This window comes from Lutra lutra, chromosome 11 (genome assembly GCF_902655055.1).
Source record: "Lutra lutra chromosome 11, mLutLut1.2, whole genome shotgun sequence".
Lineage (NCBI taxonomy): Eukaryota > Metazoa > Chordata > Mammalia > Carnivora > Mustelidae > Lutra > Lutra lutra.
The window spans coordinates 77,604,324-77,627,633 of NC_062288.1; positions in this window are offsets into that span (position 1 = coordinate 77,604,324).

The following is a 23,310-nucleotide window of genomic DNA, read 5'->3' on the forward strand; positions in this document are numbered from 1 at the left end:
TTTAGGGTTGACCTGTTGTGTAGAGTATTTTATTTTTGTGTTCTTCATACACTTTTTTTTTTTGGCTGTCATCTCTTAAATACCACCACTAGCTTATAAAGTTCTGATATTGGATGGATAATCACTATAAAAGTGGAACTCTTTCTTGTGAAGTGACAAAAACACAAATCAAAGTAACATAAGGCAAAATAGAAAATAATTGGCTAAAAAAACTGGAAATATCAGGAAGAGACTGGTCTAAGGCAAGGCAAAGTTTGGAGACTCATAAACATCATTGACTCTTTGTATGTGTTGGGTGAGGATGGGTGTGTCACAACTAGAAGAGAACTACTGGTATCTGGTGAGTAGAGGGTGGGACTCCTGCTAAATCTACAATGTACAGGACAATTCTTCACAGCAAAGAATTCTCTAGACAATAGTGCTGAGACTGAGAAAGAATTTACAGAGAGATATTGTACACTTTCCACACAGCTTCCATTAAGTTCGATATAGACTCCCAAGCAAAGCCATGACCATCCACTCTCTCTGCAAAGATATGAAAGAAAATGTTCAGTAGAACCTTAATTGTAGTTATTACAGATGGTGTTAAATCAGTATCTGATATTCGACTCTCTCTCCTACACTAATTATTTAAGATTTTTATCACCTTTACCTGTATTTCAGATGTTCAAGTTGCTTAGTTGGTGGAGTAGCCAGAAATCTATGAGAGTTCCTTCCTTTTTTTTTTTCTTTTTTTAAAGATTTTATTTATTTATTTGACAGAGAAAGAGACACCGAGAGCAGGAACACAAGCAGGGGAATGGAAGAGGGAGAAGCGTGTTTCCCATTGAGCAGGGAGCCCGATGCGGGGCTCAAATCCAGGACTCTGGGATCATGACCTGAGCTGAAGGCAGACGCTTAATGACTGAGACACCTGAGTCTTGGTTGTCTTCACCATATCACACTACTAGTGGTTATGATGGTATAAATTAAGAAAACTTGATTTTAAATACCCTACATATCCTACTTTGTATATCAGAAATAAAACCACCATTCAGCAATCAAGGCTTATACTTCTAGAAGTATCACATAAAGCCTTTGATTAAGAATGATGCCAGACACAGTTGATGGCACTTATCAATACAATTAGTAGCAATATTAAAACATGATGGATTGGTATTTTATTTGCAATAAGTTTGAGAAAGCTTTTCTTCTTAACATTTGAGGTCAGTTGTCATGAAGCATTAAAGGAAAAAAAAAAAGATTCTTTGGTCAATTTAGGAATGTAACACCTTTGCATAATGTTAGAAATGAGACATTTCAAGGCCAATACAAATGACAATCACCTCTCAGGTAACAATTCTAAACTTCACCCTCTGGTGATATCAATGTGAATAAACCCATCTGTGCTTTTAATTTGACTTAAAAGGTGTCTCCAAAATTTGACTTTAGGCTAAAACATTGTAACACCTCACTGGCAAATATAGTAATAACTCTTAGTCTTCCTCTTTAAATCTGTTGCTATCTGTCCTATAAATAAAGTGAGAAGTTATTTTATGGCTAATGAATTATGAGTGTAACCTCACTTACTTTGTGAGTTTTGCTTATGCAGTATAATAAGGATATGTTGTCTCCTTTCCACCTAGAAGAGTAGAAAGAAAAAAAACAAAACAAAACAAAAAACGCTGCCTGGGAATATGACCTGGTCTAACCCAGAGAAAATCATATGCACATATTGGGCTAATTTAGGTACTGAATACCTTCATACCTTCATGCGGTCAGCGTCCTTTAGGAAGTTATCCCATTGCAGAACATAATATCTTTCAATATATTCAGTATCACAGTTTTTCTCTTTATTGTTGGGACAGATTGTTACTCTGTGCTGAGCACCAGAAAGGCAGTTGACTTAATTTTAGAAACCATGTCCTAAGAACAATTCATTTAAATATTAATTTAAATATTTACTCTCAGAGTTTTGACAAGCTCCCACATAGGAGAAGGTTGTGGGAACTAAAACCTGCTGAAGGAACAGTACATCCATTTCTTCCATCTCACATCACTCTGGGGCATATGCTTGTTTATTGAAATAATAGGAAGAATAGCATTTGGTATATAGAAATGTTCTCTCTCTCTTTCTTCTCCCTCTGGCATATTAATAAATTGTACTTATGATGTTTTCTAATGTTATATAAATGTTCCTCTGGGTTTTGTGTATTTTTTTGTTTGCTTAAGCTCCTGGAAACTAAATTTAGAACAATAGTTCTTAATTCCATTGATACATGAGAGTATACATGGAAATCTGAAAGAGATTTCTGAAGCTCAGGTCCCACTTCATACATTACTATTATATAGTAAGCCTACCCCATATGTCTTGGGGTGTCTGTTCTCAATACTTTTTTATTTTTACATTTTGTTCATTCTAATGAGCAGACAAGATTGAGAACCACTGCTGCAGTTAAAGCTATCTGTAGGCAGTGTGGGTGGGAAGCAGATTTTGAATTGACCCTGCTCTGCATAATACTGTAGACCTAGATCTGTTGTAGACAGCAAACTATCAAAGTATATTCATTTCAAGGATTTTTTTCTGTCTTCGGTAATAAAGTGGGTTTAATTTTCTCTCAAAGTGAATGTCCTCTCCTCTTAGAGAAGTGATTTCATTTAGTATTTATATGCACTGGATTACCAGAGGAACACTCATTCTGACTCTTACACTAGTAGGGAGAAGAAGGCACTGTCATTGTTACTCCATAGTTCACCCCAGACTCTATTAGAAAGTTTTCCTATTGTTTCAGCCTAGATTTAATAACTTAAGACTGTAAGAAATAATATATCACATGGATCATTTGAAAGATGAATTGAAAGATAAGACCAAATCCAGAGGGAGGGAAATAGTTTTCTTGGAGACATTAAGAAGTTTGCACTTAGTGATTTTAAAGCAAGAAACTACCTCGACTTGGCAAGTGGTCCTGAGTAGATACAAGTAAGAATAGGTGCTTTATTGTTTTTGAGATTTGCCTCTACAGAAAGCTTAACATCTCTTGTTATTTCTCCATTGGCTTATGTGGATTCTCAGAAATGAAGTGGTTTTCAACGATTCTTCCTTTCCTTAAAAGAACATTGGAATTCCTTTCGATAATCCTATTCCTTTATTAATAGTGTGATATTGCCTTTCCAATACAGAATGGCAGTGTTGTAAACAAAGGAATCGTCAAAGAAGTGTGCCCTGTTCCACATTAGTTTCACTGCCAGTGTTCTTATCATGTAAGCAGCATCCTATCAGGAGAAGAAAGTTAATTGTGATAAGAAAGAAAATTGAGAAAGCTAAGAGTGTATCTCTTTATCTTCAGAGAAAGATAACTAATAGGATATTATCTATAATTATATTATCTCTAATTATATTTATCTGTAGACCTATCTATCTATCTATATAGACATATCTATCTATCTATATATATGGAAATCTATTGTAAGGAATTGGCTAAAATGATTATGGAGGCTGACAGATTCTGAGATCTGCATTATACAAACTGTAGAGCCAGAAGTACTGATTGGTCTAAGTTCCAGTGTGAAGGCTGGCAGGTTTCAGACCTACACAAAGGAGATATTTCCATTTGAGTCAGAAGACAGGGAAAAAAACTGTCCAGCTCTAGGCAGTCAGGTAGGAATTCCTTCATGGGAAAGTCAGTCTTTTTTGCCCCCTATATGTAGGCCTTCTACTGATTGGATAAGGCCCACCCACATTAGGAAGAGTAATATGCTTTACTCAATGCACTGATTTAAATGTTAATCCCATCCAGAAACATTCTTACAGATATGCCCAGTATAACATTTGACCAAATGTCTGCGCATCTCATGGCTTGGTCAAGCTGACATACAAAATTAGCCATATAAGAGAGTTTGAGTAAGAGATAATCTGTAGAAGAGTAACTGCCAAGTTGTGAAGGTGGACAAATACTATGTTCCAGAGTTGCACATTTATATCCAGGATTCCTGCTCACAGTAGCTCTAAGTGCTATAAAAACAAACTGAATGAATTTTGTACTAGCCAGTGTTAATCAGAGAATTTGATGGGATGGTATTTCCATAGGAAAATTTGCCAAAAGCTTGAACAGTGTGGGAACCAGGAATAAATCTCTTGGGAGACAATTTACCTTGAATATTTGCACTTCTCTTCCAGCAAAAGTACATGTTTAAATAGTAAACATGCCTTAGAAGATTGAAGGAGTATTTCTATAAAGTTAGACACCTCTGAAAAGATTCAAAAACATAAAGAATTCTCTTTTTCCCCTTCCTAGAGACTTGTGTGTACATGTGAAGGTAGTCAACCAAGAGATGCATTTCTCCTCTCTTCCATAAGAAATGGGCTTAGGTGAGTAATCTGTTTTACTTCATTGGTGAAAGCTAACATGGAGACACAATAAACAATTAATATAGATAAAATAATTTTCTTACACTGAGATTTTTATCTAATTAGAGTTCTCTTGAACTGCTCTGGTGCAATTTCTGAGAAGTACCCGAAATATATAATAAAGTCATCATTACTTTTTAATTAAAAAAATTTAAATGATTTATTAATAAAACAAAGATTTAAGTGATCTTAAAAATCCTAGATGATTAAAAAATGTAGAAACCAATTCCAGCTCAATGATAAGCCTGGAAACTAATTCTCAATTTCTCTGAATTGGGAGATGTATTTTATGTCACTTATAGACATGTTGGCTCCTAATGGACGTTTCTCCCTTGCTCATTGACTCATAATTATCAGTACCAAAACGCTATAGCAGAGAAGATGGATAGGCTGCAGTATCAGAATTAGTCCCTACTTGCACCTAAACTCATCAATAATTTTGTTGCTGGTTATCTAACTTACATCTCACTCTATTTTTTGGCTTTACTTCTACTCATTGCCTGACTTTAATTCAATATTCAACCTGCATTCTCAGATACAAAATTTTTAATTTCGTGTGCCTGATTTCAGCCAACTTAATTCCTCCTGGCACAGTATATCTAAAGCACTGTTTCAGAACCCACTTGACAACTTCTCATTCCCCACAGCCCAACATTTATGTCACTGTTGTGGCAGTCAGTAACCTGGAAAGTTTAGGCTTAGGAAAGCCAGCTAGGTCATACTCATTCTTAAAGAAAACAATTTTTCTTTCCCTTTCATGATAGCCCCACATGATATTTTGCAGTCTTCAAGACTGAGCTGGGATAGTGATTGCATGACCCTGTGTCTGGCAGGAAGAATTCACCTAGCAAAGGGGAAGATATACCTGCACAGAAAGTGTAATAACCACCTAGACCCTAAAAAAGTATCTAAGGAGTATAATAGAGATTTCTGCTCCATAAATTGTAAATAATCCCAGTATTTAAGGACATTTGAATCTAGAAGTATGGTAAGATTTTTCTTGAGCAATATAAAGCACTTAGAATTTGGCACAGTGGCATTCAATAAAATATTGTTATTCTTTTATTATTCATACCAGAACTGCACATACAACTAGAATGAAAAAAGACACTGTGCCAATTATGCAATATTTGTTGGTTACATGTCCACAGTTGGACTTCTTAGGTAATTACATGAACCATCTCTGTTAAGAAGAATGAGCAAAAGAAAAACACTGAAAAAAAACAAAAATCACGTTCTTGTCATGTGGTTCCAGCAACTGAATTCCTGGATAAAATGTGTTTACTCATCCATTCATCTGTTGTTCATTTATGCCCTAATCCATCAGCTCCGTAGATATTTACTGGGTACTTACTTTCATTCTAGTAGTACTTAAGTGAAGAGGAAAGATATGATCCTTTTGATGAGGGAGCAGGAGGCTGGCTGAAGACAGAGCAAAAGCTGGCACCTTGCACCCTTTCTCCATCCACTCCCCCTCAGGGTAATATGTGTAGCATTCCTCAGGCACCCCTGACTGCCATAAACGATAAACAAATAGTTAACTTGCAGAGATCACAATCCTGCAAGACAGGAGTCTCCCTCGGTTTACAAATCAATAGCCAGAGGCAAATAACTCAGTTCCTCAAGCCCTAATATCTCCCTCCCCACCATAAACAAAAGGGAAGGAGGCTGAGGTAGAAGAGAATGTAAATATAGTTAAATCTCTTCTAAACCTAAATCTCACTAACAAAGACTGATTGATAGCAGGATTGTGACATCCCACCAAGAATCTCCCAACTATCTTGATGTTAATGGCTGGCCTAAAGACAACATTGATCAAGCCTCAAGACCTCTGGTATCCCCAGTACCTTGTAGGCCCTCTTTAGCATATGAAAGTTCCATTGAAACCTCCCTTCCCTCCCCTTCCCCCAAGGGCAAGGTACATAACTTGCCATCCCTCACTACCCAGGGCAGCATTGGTCCTGTCCCCGGGCTTTCATAAACCACCATTTTGCACCAAAGATGTCTCGAGAATTCTTTCTTGGTCATTGGCTCCGGACCTCAGCCCACCAAAACTCACCTAGGTTCTAGAACTTCACCACTTTTATCTTGATTTTTATACTCAAAGAAGAAAACCCATTATTTTCAGTTGACTATTGAAACAGTTGATTTTATTCTTAAAATTGGGAAACAGCCATTAACTATTATTTTCTCAATTATCAAATCTATCTGATAAGTAGGAATTGACTAGCAAGTAAGTAGGAGAGGTATGAAAAGCATTCCAGGAAGAAAAATATACATATTTAAAGGACTTAAGCTGAAAAAAAAAGAGCATATTGTTGAGAAAAGAAAAAAAAAGGTGGGGGGGGGGGGCTTGGGGAGAGGATGGAGGATGGGAAGGTATATATGATGAAGTTTTAGAGTATAGGTGAGGTTCAATAGGGTGGAGTCCAGAACCGATAACCAAGAAAGAATTCTTGAGACCTCTTCGGTGCCAAATGGTGGTTTATTAAAGCGCGGGGGCAGGACCCATGGGCGGAAAGAGCTGCTGCCCTCGAATTGTGAGGGGTGGCAGGTTATATACTATGGGGTTGGGGAAGGTAAAGAAAAAGGGAGGTTTCAAAAGAACTTCCATATGCTAAAGAGGACCTACAAGATACTGGATACGGAGGCCTTGGAGGCCTTGCCATTGTCAAGGTCGTTCTCCCCTTCTTAGCAAGGTATTAACATTAAGATAGTTGAGAGATTCCTAAAGAATGTCACACAGGTCCCACCCAGGAATGGAGGTGGGGGAAGGTTGCAGGGTGTCAGCTTCTGCTTTGTCCTCAGCCAGCCTTCTGTTCCATCATCATATAGAGATGGTGGAGAGCATCAGGAAATGAAACTATTTAAGAGGCAGGTGCCTGATCTTGCATGTTCTGATAGGCCATACTAAAGACTAGAAGGTAAATTGTTTGAAAAATAAAAATAAGAGACTGATCTAATGAAACTTCTAATAATTCTCTGTTTTTTCCATTTTATTCTGCCTCTTACACACAAACTCAGGCTCTCCTCCTCTTGCTGTTTTGCTCAAAAAATTGAATTAAGAAATGGGGCCATAGGTGGCAGTGCACTGTGAGACAACATTTGTAATGCTGAACTGGGGCTGGAAATTTACAGTGAATTGAGAAAACTGGTATAGACAAGCAAGAAAGAAGTGGAGAGCAGACTGGTGTGGCAAGAAACAGAAGAGAGATTGGTCAATTACTGGGCCCTAGGGAGAAAGGAATTGTAACATATCAATGCCTACTCCTGTTGGCATAACACAGGACTTGCTGACATTCCTTTATTGACCTTCCATTTGTTTTATTCTTGAGACCCGTTTTACTTCATCTTCCTCTTTTTACCTGAACCAACTTAGTTGAAGTTCTTTCCTTGAAGCCAAAAGATCTCTGACTTAAAAAAAAAAAATAAAAATAAAAATAAGATTGTCAAATGGATTTATTTTTGTCATTAGAATTTTCCATTTTTAAAGTTGCATGTTATATTTCCAATTTCTCCATATTTCTGCACTATAGTTTTTGCCTTTTGCTAATGTTTTTTCACCTTCATTTTCAGGGCAATATAGAAGGAATATGATAGACTGGGTTTTGTATCTCATTCTTTTTTTTTTTTTTTTAAAGATTTTATTTATTTATTTGACAGAGAGAGATCACAAGTAGACGGAGAGGAAGGCAGAGAGAGAGAGAGAGAGAGGGAAGCAGGCTTCTTGCTGAGCAGAGAGCCCGATGTGGGACTCGATCCCAGGACCCTGAGATCATGACCTGAGCCGAAGGCAGCGGCTTAACCCACTGAGCCACCCAGGCGCCCCTTGTATCTCATTCTTTAAGACAGGGATATTTTTCTATTTATAAATGGAAGTTGTGGGACTGAGAAAATTAGATATGATCTGGTAACATAGGAGAATCCTGTTTCTGATTTTATAGTAACCTTTAAATCATGTGAGAATGTTATTTAAATGGGGAAAAAAAAGAGCCAAATATGGTGAAGGATCCAAGTTTTCATATAGAATAAAAATAAAGTTGAATATTAAATGCATTTATTTTAAGAGATAGTTAAAGACTCGTATGTTAGATAATTTTTCATAGTACAATGCAGCCATTCCAAACCCGGTGAGTATGCCAACATTGCCAACATTCTTTTTTCTATTCTATTTGAAAAACACATATTTGAATTTCATCCCAAAAGTACTGAAATTATAGTCTCTGGGGATTAGATGAGGTAATGATTGTGACTGCATGTGTCCATTGAGAATAGAGCAGAAAGAGCAACAGATGAATAATTTAAAGTCCCCGAATTTGCAGTGAATAATTATGTGACCTCAGGAGTATTCTCAATCACTGCAATCTCTCAGGACCACAATTTCCACAACTGCGCAATAAGAAGATCAGTTTGTGACCTGTAAAGATCTTTAGTCTTCTTCCTGAACCTTCCCTGCATCTTTAAAGCCTATCTTACTGAATTATATCATTGCCCAGCTATTAAAGACAATCACAGAATCAAAATTTTAGGTATCATCTTTAATTATTCCTTCCCCCACATTTTTGTTACACATATTTAAAAATATTTTATTTGAGAGAGAATGTGCATGTGCTCATGCACGCACACACACACACACTCTCACACACAGGAGTTGTGGGGAAAGTGCAGAGAGAAAGAGAGAGAGAGAGAAGCAGACTTACTGCTGAGCAGGCTCCATCCCAGGACCCCGGTTTATGACCTGAGCCAAGGCAAATGCTTAACGGAGTAAGCCATCCAGGCACCCTTCTTACACATATTTGTGTTATATAATTCATACTATATTACCTAAAGAGATTTGGTTTTTAAAATGTCAATATTGTGCAATTTTAAGTTGCCTATTAAAAATAAATAAATAAAACTGCAAATTGATGCTTATACATCTAGCCTCAGAACTCCAACTTCCTAGGGTCAGAAAACCGTTAGAATATAGACTTTAAGAGGAGCAGACTTGGGTCATCAATTAGACACTTTCAATAGGTATCATTTATTTCCTTAAGAGATGGAAATTACATTAGCCTCAAAACATATTCCCTACAATAGCCAAGTCTGACAAACATATGAACTCAAATCAGGATTACAAAGGCAGGATTAAGGGGCGCCTGGGTGGCTCAGTGGGTTAAAGCCTCTGCCTTTGGCTCAGGTCATGATCCCAGGGTCCTGGGATCGAGCCCCACATCTGGGCTCTCTGCTCAGCAGGGAGCCTGCTTCCTCCCCTCTCTCTGCCTGCCTCTCTGCCTACTTGTGATCTCTGTCTGTCAAATAAATAAATAAAATCTTAAAAAAAAAAAGGTGGGATTAGAAGGAAATTGAATATTAATCCATTTTGCAGCTGTTTATAGAACCAAATACATTGTTTTTACTGAAAAAATATGTCATCTAATGATCATTCACACAGTCTCTCATCCTATGTGTACCATCATGTCCATAATGTATCAAACAAAGGTTTTACTATCTTTTCATTCCTCTACATGATGTTTTAAGTGTTTGACTATGAAAATATAAGTATAGATAGATACAGATCTGCTGTAAAAGTTTGTTATGCAAAAGAAACAAATGATCACTTGAATAAATTTGAGAGAATATCAATATATCATCATAATCTGAAAGAATCAAATATTCTGTAAAAGTTGTAGGATGAAAGTAATACAAACGGATGCCAAAATATAAGAAACTCAGGAAATTATATTTTTTATACTAACTCCTTGCATTTTTTAAAATGAACTTTATTGTGAAATGGTTTTCTTAAAATGTGCATATTTTAAGTAAATAAGTCAATGACTTTGACAAATGTACATACATATAACTACCGCCCCAATCAATATAGGACTATTTTTATCTTCTCAGAAAGTCCCCTTGGGGCCTTAGTAAGTCAATACCCTGTATCTACCCACAACCAGCCCCAGGCAACAAATAACCTTATTTCTATCATTATAAAATATTTCTGTCATTTCTAGAATTTCAACTAAATAGAGGTATACAAAATCTATCATTCTGGGACCATTTTCTTCTCTATGCAAAATTTTGTAGCATTCATTTATGTCATTACCTATACGAGTAGTTTGTTTCTTTTTATTTCTCAGTAGTGTTTCTTTGTATGAATATAACACAATTAGGTTTGTTTATTCTTCTCATTAATAGACAACACCATCATCCCAGCTTAGGGCGATTATGAATTTTAAAGAAGCCCAAAAAGGTTTTTCATGATACTGCCTTCTCTCTTGGATAAATGCTTAGCAGTAAATCATGGTAGGTGAATTTTTTTTTTTTTATAAGATTGCCATACTGGTTTCCAAAGTGGTTGCAAGTTTGACACCTCTACCAGCAATGTACCTTGGTTTGTCCTATGTACCTTCTAGCACTCGATATTGTGAGGCTTTTAAATTTTAGCCATTCTAAAGGCTTTAGTTTTCATTCCTCATAATTCTCATGATGTTGAATAGATTTTTAATAAATACTATTTTAGAACAATTTTACATTTACAGGAAAATTGTGAAGATAGTATAGAGTTCCCTTATACACAGCACAGTTTCTCCTATTATCTAACATTAATGCGATGTATGTTACAATATGCAAAGGGATATTGACACATCATTAAAGTCCATACTTTATTTCTATATTCTTAGTTTTTGTCTAACATCTCTTTTCTGTTCCATGATCCCAACTAGGATACCACATTTTATTTAGTTGTCATGTCTTATTAGACTCCTCTTTTTTTTTTTTTTAAGATTTTATTTATTTATGTGACAGATAGAGATCACAAGTAGGCAGAGAGGCAGGCAGAGAGAGAGAGAGAGGAGGAAGCAGGCTTCCTGCTGAGCAGAGAGCCCGATTCGGGGCTCGATCCCAGGACACTGGGACCATGACCTGAGCCGAAGGCAGAGGCTTTAACCCCCTGAGCCACCCAGGCGCCCCTTATTAGACTCCTCTTAACTATGAGTTTCTCATACTTATTTTGTTCTTGATGACCTTATCTGTTTTGAGAGCACTGGTCTGTTTTGTTCCAGGATGCCCATTATTAGAATTTATCTGATATCTTATTATGGTGAGACTGGTAATATGAATTATTGGGATAAAGAACACAGAGGGAAAATGCCATTTTCTTTATATTGTATGAAAGGCAAAAACTATCAACATGATTTATGACTTGATTTTGACATTGATCACCTGGTTCAGATAGTACTCAGATTTCGCCACTGTAAAGTTATTCTTCCCTCTCCCTCTCCTTTGCTCTCAACTTTGGATAGAAATTAATAAACTCAGCCAACCAATAAGTGATGGAGAGTTAAGCTGTCACTCCTTCAGGGTGGTGTGCACATAAATTATTTAAAATCTTAGCCTGAGAGATTTGTCTTTTCATCCCATTTATTAATTTATTCAGTTAATTATTCATGTCAGTATAAACTCATGGACATTTATTTTAGACTTTAGGTTACAATCTCAGCTAATTTATTTATTTTTTTGCTCAAATTGTTCCAGCTTTGGCTACTGGGAGCTCTTTTAGTTGGTTCTTATGTACCTTTGGCATACTTCCATCCTTTTTTTTTTTTTAATTAGTGTAGCTGACACATAATGTTAGATTAGTTTCAGGTATACAGCATAGTGATTCATCAACTTTATATACATTATTGGTATAGTCACCACAAGTGTAGTGACCATCTGTCACCATGCAATGCTATTATATTGCCGTTGACTGACTCTGTCCCCTATGCTGTACCATTTATTCCCATGACTTATTCTTTCCATAACTTGTAGCCTGTATCTCCCACTCCCCTTTACCCATTTTGTACCACCCTCAGGCACCATCAGTTTATCTCTGTATGTCCAAATCTGATGCTTCTTTCTGTTTGTTTTTGTTTGCCTGAGTTTACTTTTTAGCATTATAAATGCACCAGGTTTATCTTGAATTGTCTCTTTCATACACCTAGAATTAGTCATATATCTAAGAAGCCCTAATTTTTTCCTTGGAGAATAATACTAGAAAGCCAAATCTGGACCCTAGGTAGGCTCATTGCTACTAGGGTATCATTTGTTTTAGTCCCTCTCACCTAATGGAAAAAAGAAATATATGTGGCATATTAACTGATGTATATGTACATATACATATATGTAATGTCCTGTATCAAAATTAAGCTAAACATGAGTTTATACTGATGTTTCCAACTTTTAAACCATTGCCATCTGGATCATGTCAGCCTTTTTTCCTTCTTCATCTCTGGATAGGAACTGCAACAGTGAGAAACCTGGATCCTACCATCTGCAATCCATATACATAATGGTTCTTTAAGTATACAAGTGTAGCAGTATCAGAATTGTTAACCTCATACAGCCCCACAGAACAACTTTGTCAATTAGGGGACAGAGCTTATAAGCAGGTTTTTTTCCCATCTTTATCTCACAGTTTTACTCATTTCCAAAGTTACTTATATCAGCAACAATCTTTGGTGAGTTTGTTTTATACACTTATAATACAGTCAAGATTCTCTTGCCATAGCCTGAATTCATATCTGGAATCTCCTAACCTCTTAAATTACTCTATCCTTCATTTTGCATACATTCAACTTCATACTTTGTCCTGTAAAGTTCTGTAAGTTTAGACAAATGTGTTATGCTTTGCACCCACCCTTATAGAGTCACCCTTACTACCCTGAAAAAATTATGTGCTTCATCTATTTGCTCCTTCCCCTATACCCTGGCAACCACTGATTAATTTACTGTCTCTAGTTTTTATTTTTCCAGAGTCATATAGAATTAGAATCATAGATTTTCAAATTGGCTTCTTCTACTTAGGAATATGGCTTCAAGTGGCCTAAAGCCATTTCAAGTACAGAAACTGTATTGGGACTACAACTGTATAAATTTGAACCTTAAGTATAACTTTTCCTTTTTTTTCCCCTTCTAAAGCATATTTGTAAACTCAAAGCTGAGCAGAAGTGACTTTACTTTCTCAAGTTTAATGCTGAGTTGACTGTGTTTCTTGCTTTACCGATTCATTGTTCCCCTTACCTTTCTTAAGGCAGTAGTGCACAACTTACATTATTTTTGCTTAAAAAATTTGAATGAAAAACTTCAGCCTATGAAGTTTTTTTTCTTTTGCAAGACACCTGTTATCACCTTGTGCAAGTGTAAATGTCCCCTTATGCTTTTGAAATAAATTCCCTTTTATAATTAAAAAAAGGGAATATGGTTTGATAGCTCATATCTTTTTATCACTGAATAATATTCTTTTGAATAGGTGTAACACAATATTTTTATCAATTCACCTATTGAAAAAACATATTTGTTACTTCCAGTTTGGGCAATTATGGATAAATCTTTTATAAATATTTGTGTTTAGGTTTTTTGGATATACATAAATTTTCAAAGAAATTGGAGCATACCTAGAAGTGTGATCACTTGGATTGTATGCTAAGACTATGTTTGGCTTCATAAGAAGCCTTGGCTGTATATATTTGCATTTTCATCAACAGTGAATGAGAGCCCCATTGCTCAGCCTTCTTGCTAGCATTTTGAATTTTCAGAGTTTTTGGGTATTTTTTTTTTTATTTTAGACATTCTAATAGGAATGTGTATTTTAACTTATTATTTTAATTTCCAATTATCTGATGATGTGATGTTGGTCATCATTTCATATAGCTACTTGTCATCTTTATATCTTCCTTTGTTGGTTGTTCATTCAGATCTTTTGCCCATTTTTTGAATTGGGTTATTTATTTTCTTATTGTTGAGTTTTAAGAATTCTCTCAGTATTTTAGATACATTTCTTTTATCAGGTAAGTATTTTACACATGTTTTCTCACACTGTGGCTTGGCTTTTCATTCTGTTGGAAGTGTCTTTCATATAATAAGTAGATTGCAAACTTTTACTGAAGTCTTTGTTTATCACTTCTTTCTTTCGTGGATTGTATTTTGGTTATTTTATCTAAACACTTATCCCCAAGCCTCAAAGTAACATAGATTCCCCTCCCACCTTTCTTCTTACTGAACACTTGATAACACTAAATTTATATTTAGGTTAATGATTCATTTTGAGTTACTTTTTATGAAAGATGTATATATTCTTTTGCATTTAGATATCTAATTATTCTAACTTTTTTTGTTTAAATAAAAAGATTATCCTTTGTTCATTAAAAGGTCCTTGCTCCTTTGTCAAAGATTAGTTGAATATATTTCTGTGGGTCTATTTCTGGGCTCAGTATTCTTTTGAGAAAATTGAGCTACCTGTCTATATATTTTTTTTTTAAAGATTTTATTTATTTATTTATTTGACAGACAGAGATCACAAGCAGGCAAAGAGGCAGGCAGAGAGAGAGGAGGAAGCAGGCTCCCTGCTGAGCAGAGAGCCTGATGCGGGGCTTGATCCCAGGACCCTGAGATCATGACCTGAGCCGAAGGCAGCGGCTTAACCCACTGAGCCACCCAGGTGCCCCACCTGTCTATATTTTTGCCAATACCACACTGTCTTCATTATTTTACCTTTATGTAGTGACTCTTAAAGTTGGATAAAGTCTGTCCTCAAGATTGTTCTTCCTCTTCCCCTTCTTCTTCTCCTTCCTCTTCCTTTCCTCCTCCCTTACCCTCCCCGTCTTCCCCATTTCCCTCCCCCTCCCTCCTCTTCTTCCTCCTCCTCCTCCTTCTTTGTATTGTATTGGCTTTTTTTTTTTTTGAAATTTTTGCCTCTCCAAACAAATTTACAATGAGTTTCTCAATATTCATAAGATACCTTGATGGGATTTTCATTGGATTGTGTTGAATCTATAGATCAAGTTGAGAATAATAGCTAGCTTAACAACATTGAGGCTTCCAGTCAATGTGCATGAAATGTCTCCATTTAATCTGATTAAAAAAAAATTATTTTGGGTGCCTGGGTGGCTCAGTTGGTTGGGCAACTGCCTTCAGCTCAGGTCATGATCTCAGAATCCCAGGATTGAGTCCCATTTCAGGCTCCCTGCTCAGTGAGGAGTCTGCTTCTCCCTCCAACCCTCTCCCCTCTCATGGTCTCTCTCACTCACTCTACCTCTCTCTGAAATAAATAAATAAAATCTTTTTAAAAACTTCTTTTTAGAACTTTCCAGTTTTCTGTAAATGGATCCTATATACATGTTATTAGATTTATATAACCTAAGCATTTAATTTTGGGTGCTATTGTAAGCAGTATTATGTTTTTAAGGTCTAATTTCAATTTTTCACATCTGGAATATAAGATAGCAGTTGACTTTTTAGATATTAATCTTGTATTCTGAAACCTTACTATAACCAGTTAGCAGTTGTAGGAGAGTTTTATCTAATCTTTTATGCTTTTATATAGAAAGTCAGCAATCTGTGAAGACAGTTTTATGTGTTCCTTTCCAATATGTATACAGTTTTTTCTATTTTCTTGTTTTAAGGTCTTAGTAGGATTTCTAGTGCAATGTTGAACAGGAGTGGTGAGAGGAACCATTCTTGTCTTGTTCTCTGCTATATGGGAAAAGCATCCAATTCTTCACATTTAAGTATGATGTTAGTTGTTTGTTTTTTATAGATGGTTTTTGTTAAGTTGAGGAAGTTCCCATCTATTCATAGTTTGCTGGGAATTTTTTAAAGCTTCAGTGAGATATAATTAATAATCAAAAATTGCATATATTTAATATATAGGTTTTAATGAGTTTGGATATATTCATATACCCATGATACCATCATCGTAACCAAGATACTAAAAATATCCATCACCTCCAAAAGTTTTTTGGTGTTTGTTTTTTGTGGTATTTTTTTTTTTAATAAGAACACTTAACATGGGAGCTATCCTCTTAATATATTTTAAAGTTTGCATAACATAGACTGTTAACTATTGGTACTATGTCTTATACTAGATCTCTAGAACTTGTTTATCTTGTGAAACAGAAATTTTATGTAAACTGAAATAGCCAAAATATGAAAACAACTTAGATGTCCATCAGTGAATGAATAGATAAGGAACACATGGTATATGTTTATACATAACATGGAAAATATATATTATTTGGCCATAAGAAAGAAAGAAATATTTCCACATGCAACAACATGGATAGACCTTGAGGTCATTATGCTAAATGAAATAAGCCAAACACAGGAAGACAAATACTGTATGATCTCATTAATATGTGGAATCTATAAAGTCAAATTTGAAGAACCAGAGAATAGAACTGTGGTCACCAAAGCCTGGGAAGTGGGGAAAACAGAAAAATATTAGTGGAAGAACACAAACTTCCAGTTATAAGATAAATATGTTTTGGGAATTTATTGTAGAGCCTGATGATTATAGTTAATAATAATATATTATATACTTGGAATTTGCTAAGACAATAAATCTTAATTATTCTTATTAAAAAAGGTAACTGTGTGCAATTGTAAATGGGATTGACACCTTAATTTCCCTTTCTTCTGTCTTGTTGTTGGTGTAGAGAAATGCAACTGATTTCTGTGCATTGATTTTATATCCTGACACTTTACTGAATCCCTGTACAAGTTCTAGCAGTTTTGGAGTGGAGTCTTTTGGGTTTTCCACATATAGTATCATATCATCTGCGAAGAGTGAGAGTTTGACTTCTTCTTTGCTGATATGGATTTAATTTCCTTTTGTTGTCTGCTTGCTGAGGCTAGGACTTCTAGTACTATGTTGAATAGCAGTGGTGATAACGGACATCCCTGCCGTGTTCCTGACCTTAGCGGAAAAGCTTTCAGTTTTTCTCCATTGAGAATGATATTTGCGGTGGGTTTTTCATAGATGGCTTTGATAATATTGAGGTATGTGCTCTCTATCCCTACACTTTGAAGACTTTTGATCAGGAAGGGATGTTGTACTTTGTCAAATGCTTTTTCAGCGTCTATGGAGAGTATCATATGGTTCTTGTTCTTTCTTTTATTAATGTGTTGTATCACATTGATTGATTTGCGAATGTTGAACCAACCTTGCAGCCCTGGAATAAATCCCACTTGGTCGTGGTGAATAATCCTTTTAATGTACTGTTGAATCCTATTGGCTAGTATTTTGGTGAGAATTTTTGCATCTGTGTTCATCAAGGATATTGGTCTGTAGTTCTCTTTTTTTGATGGGATCCTTGTCTGGTTTGGGGATCAAGGTGATGCTGGCCTCATAAAATGAGTTTGGAAGTTTTCCTTCCATTTCTATTTATTGGAACAGTTTCAGGAGAATAGGAACTAGTTCTTCTTTAAATGTTTGGTAGAATTCCCCCGGGAAGCCGTCTGGCCCTGGGCTTTTGTTTGTTTGGAGATTTCTGATGACTGTTTCAATCTTGTTACTGGTTATGGGTCTGTTCAGGTTTTCTATTTCTTTCTGGTTCAGTTGTGGTAGTTTATATGTCTCTAGGAATGCATCCATTTCTTCCAGATTGTCAAATTTGTTGGTGTAGAGTTGCTCATAGTATGTTCTTATAATTGTCTGTATTTCTTTGGTGTTCATTGTGATCTCTCCTCTTTCATTCATGATTTTATTTATTTGGGTCCTTTCTCTTTTCTTTTTGATAAGTCTGGCCAGGGGTTTATCAATCTTATTAATTCTTTCAAAGAACCAGCTCCTAGTTTCGTTGATTTGTTCTATTGTTTTTTTGGTTTCTATTTCATTGATTTCTGCTCTGATCCTTATGTTTTCTCTTCTCTTGTTGGGTTTAGGGTTTCTTTCTTGTTCTTTCCCCAGCTCCTTAAGGTGTAGGGTTAGGTTGTATACCTGAGACCTTTCTTATTTCTTGAGAAAGGCTTGTACCACTATATATTTTCCTCTCAGGACTGCCTTTGTTGTGTCCCACAGATTTTGAACCATTGTGTTTTCATTATCATTTCTTTCCATGATATTTTTCAATTCTTCTTCAATTTCCTGGTTGACCCATTCATTCTTTAGAAGGATGCTGTTTAGTCTCCATGTATTTGGGTTCTTTCCAAATTTCCTCTTGTGATTGAGTTCTAGCTTCAGAGCATTGTGGTCTGAAAATATGCAGGGAATGATCCCAATCTTTTGATACCGGTTGAGACCTGATTTAGGACCCAGGATGTGATCTATTCTGGAGAATGTTCCATGTGCACCAGAGAAGAATGTGTATTCTGTTGCTTTGGGATAGAATGTTCTGAATATATCTGTGATGTCCATCTGGTCCAGTGTGTCATTTAAGGCCTTTATTTCCTTGTTGATCTTTTGCTTGGATGATCTGTCCATTTCATTGAGGGGAGTATTAAAGTCCCCTACTATTATTGTATGATTGTTGATGTATTTCTTTGATTTTGTTATTAATTGGTTTATATAGTTGGCTGCTCCCACGTTAGGGGCATAGATATTTAAAATTGTTAGATCTTCTTGTTGGACAGATTCTTTGAGTATATAATAGTGTCCTTCTTCATCTCTTATTATAGTCTTTGGCTTAAAATCTAATTGATCTGAGATAAAGGATTGCCACTTCTGCTCTCTTCTGATGTCCATTAGCATGGTAAATTGTTTTCCACCCCCTCACGTTAAATCTGGAGCTTTAATACTTCATCCATTTTTTAAAAATGGATGAAAGACCTCAATGTGTGAAAGGAATCCATCAAAATCCTTGAGGAGAACACAGGCAGCAAACTCTTTGACCTCAGCTGCAGCAACTTCTTCCTAGGAACATCACCAAAGGCAAGGGAAACAAGGGCAAAAATGAACTATTGGGATTTTATCAAGATCAAAAGCTTTTGCACAGCAAAGGAAACAGTTAACAAAACCAAAAGACAACTGACAGGATGGGAGAATATATTTGCAAATGACATATCAGATAAAGGGCTAGTGTCCAAAATCTATAAAGAACTTAGCAAACTCAACACACAAAGAACAAATAACCCAATCAAGAAATGGGCAGAGGACATGAACAGACGTTTCTGCAAAGAAGACATCCAGATCGCCAATAGACACATGAAAAAGTGCTCCATATCACTCGGCATCAGGGAAATACAAATCAAAACCACAATGAGATATCACCTCGCACCAGTCAGAATGGCTAAAATTAACAAGTCAGGAAATGACAGATGCTGGCAAGGATGCAGAGAAAGGGGAACCCTCCTACCCTGCTGGTGGGAATGCAAGCTGGTGCAACCACTCTGGAAAACAGCATGGAGGTTCCTCAAAATGTTGAAAATAGAACTACCCTATGACCCAGCAATTGCTCTACTGCGTATTTACCTTAAAGATACAAACGTAGTGATCCAAAGGGGCTCGTGCACCTGAATGTTTATAGCAGCTTGTCTACAATAGCCAAACTATGGAAAGAACCTAGATGTCCATCCACAGATGAATGGATAAAGAAGATGTGATATATATACACAATGGAATACTATGCAGCCATCAACGAAATGAAATCTTGCCGTTTGCGATGATGTGGATGGAACTAGAGGGTATCATGCTTAGCGAAATAAGTCAATCGGAGAAAGACAACTATCATATGATCTCCCTGATATGAGGAAGTGGAGATGCAACATGGGGGGTTAAGGGGGTAGGAGAAGAATACATGAAATAAGACGGGATTGGGAAGGAGACAAACCATAAGTGACTCTTAATCTCACAAAACAAACTGAGGGTTGCTGGGGGGAGGGGGGTTGGGAGGAGGGGGTTAGGGTTATGGACATTGGGGAGGGTATGTGCTATGGTGAGTGCTGTGAAGTGTGTAAACCTGGCGATTCGCAGACCTGTACCCCTGGGGATAAAAATATGTTATATGTCTATTAAAAAAAAAAAGCAGGGACACCTGGGTGGCTCAGTTGGTTGAGCAGCTGCCTTCAGCTCAGGTCATGATCCCAGTGTCCTGGGATCGAGTCCCACATCGGGCTCCTTGCTTGGCGGGGAGCCTGCTTCTCCCTCTGCCTCTGCCTGCCATTCTGTCTGCCTGTGCTCGCTCGCTCTCCTCTCTCTCTGACAAATAAATAAAATCTTTAAAAAAAAAAAAAAAGCAATAAATTATTTTAAACCTAAAAAAAAAAAAGGTAACTCTGTGAGGTAATAAATGGTTTTGGTAGTCATTTTTTAGTAGTGTCAAATTATTAGATTGTTGTACACCTTAAAAAACACATTATGTTGTACAACCTAAATATATACAACTTTTGTCAATCATACCACAGTCAACTGGGGATAATAAAAAAAGGGAAACACTTCTCCACCTCCCTCTCCCCATAATATCTGACAACCACCATTCTATTCTCTGCTTCTATGAATTGGACTATTTTAGATACCTAATATAAGTGGAATCATCCTGTATTTTATCCTCCTGTAACTGACTTATTTCACTCAGTGGAATGTCCTCTAGGTTCATCAAGTGATAGGATTTCCTTCAGAAAGAAGGAAATCCTTCTTTGGATTAATAATATTAATCCATGAATAATATTCCCTTCTTTGCATATACCACATTTTCTGTATAGTCATCTGTCGAAATGGAGTATAATAATGGATTTAACTATGTCTCTTTGCAAGTCCGTAAGTTTTACCTCACATTTTGATGTATTGTCATTGGGTGCAAACACATTATGGATTGCCACATCTTCTTTGAGAAGTTGCCCTATATCAATATGTAATATTCTTCTTTATCACTGATAATTTTTCTTGTTCTGAAGGCTGCTTTGTCTGAAAAGAATACACCTACTCCAGTTTTCTTTTCGTTAGTGTTTGCATGATATATCTCTCCCTATCCCATTTTCAAATAGTGTTTAGTATTGCCTTTTAGCATGGCATAATTCTTTGTTCAAAGTCAGGCATGATGTGTGAAGAAATGGGAACTGAGGTAAATAAGCTATTTAATATGAAGCTTTTTGTTGCTCGGGCTAGGAAAAGTCCTTAAATATACCTGGGCCTTGTATATCTTTCCACAGTGAGCCATTGCTGTTATACTGGAGCTCTATTAATATGCTTTTATGTGTAGGTGAAGGGAAAGTGTTCTATGATCCGCTGATTAAGGCTCAAATCTTTTAGTGAGCCTGTGTCCTTGATCTGTGACCTTTATTAAGTGTTTCTCAGCTGAAAGCTTCCCCCTCACCCTTTTAGCTGAGATAGGTAGGCTAGAGGGGGTAGAATTAAATGGTTTGCATTGTATCAGGTGGGATGAAGCTCTGCCAAAGTCTTTCTTTTCCACTGCTAATGAAGCCTTTACTATGGAGTGCACTCTAGCCATATTTAAAAATAGTTAATTTCCCTCTCCCTCTGCCAGAAACAGAAGAGTGGTTTTTTTTTTTTTCCCTTTACTTTTTGCCAAGAGATCCTGTTGTGGTTCTTGAAGTTGTCCTTTCCTAAAAATAGGACCCTAAGAGTTTCTCATTCTCCCAACAGTCGACCTGAGCCTCCAGTAATTTATCAAAGTTACCATTTATTGTATGGCTCCAGTGGTTTTGCTACAGATAAGCAGATATTAGCTGTGACTTTCTGTATTCACCTATTTCTTCAGATTTGCTGTAATCATGAAAGTGACAGTCTCCAAGCTTTTTATATTTTATATTTATATTATATTTTGAAGCTAAACCTGGAAATCCATACTGAACATACTTGCAAGGACTTACTAACTATTCATGTTTACTTTTGCCAGTGTTCAAGTATTTCGGGTATTCAAATAGTTTTCTTAATCTAATTTTCAGACCCTAAGAGTTTCTCATTCTCCCAACAGTCGACCTGAGCCTCCAGTAATTTATCAAAGTTACCATTTATTGTATGGCTCCAGTGGTTTTGCTACAGATAAGCAGATATTAGCTGTGACTTTCTGTATTCACCTATTTCTTCAGATTTGCTGTAATCATGAAAGTGACAGTCTCCAAGCTTTTTATATTTTATATTTATATTATATTTTGAAGCTAAACCTGGAACTCCATACTGAACATACTTGCATGGACTTACTAACTATTCATGTTTACTTTTGCCAGTGTTCAAGTATTTCGGGTATTCAAATAGTTTTCTTAATCTAATTTTCAGTTGTGTTTTATATAATCTGTATATACTACCTTTGCAGAAATACATATTGTAGATAATATCTCTAAGCTATGGCTTACATGTTCATTTTCTGAACACTGTCTTTTACTGAAAGTTCTAATTTTATGTAGTCCATATTACTAATTATTTTTTGTTTCCATGATTATTGCGTTTTTTTAGCTTAAGAAAATCTTGCCTATTCCAAGTTCATATAGTGCTCCCCTCTATTTTCTTCAAGAGCTACTATCGTGTTGTTTTACACTTAGGTCTATGATCTAATTCAAGTCAGTTTGTATAAAGTGTGACAGTGATAGAAGCATTGAGATTCATTGTTTTTTCATAGTATACTTAGTACTTCGAGGACAGGCTTTGTCAAAAGTCAGTTGATCATATAAGTGTTTTGTTCTTATATGAATAATAAGGATCATCTTCATATGCTTTTGAAAAGAAATGAGTATGTTCTAAGTAATTTAAAGATTAAATTACCCAAATGAATATATCATCAATAGAACTGTGTCATGGGTATTCTTTGTGAACTAAACCCCAAACTTTTAAATAATGGCCAATTTTCTTTTTTGTTTTTAAAGGGTGTTTTTATGTTGTTCGTTCTTTTTTTTTTTAATAATTCTTTAATTTTTTAAATAAACATATAATGTATTATTAGCCCCAAGGGTACAGGTCTGTGAATCACCAGGTTTACACACTTCACAGCACTCACCATAACACATACCCTCCCCAGTGTCTATAACCACACCATCCTTACCCTACCTCCCTCCCCCCGGCCACCCTCTGTTTTGTGAGATTAAGAGTTTCTTATTGTTTTTCTCCCTCCTGATCCCATCTTGTTTCATTTATTCTTTTCCTACCCCCCAAACCCCTCCCATTGCATCTCTGCTTCCTCATATCAGGGCGATCATATGATAGTTGTCCTTCCGTGATTGACTTATTTCGCTAA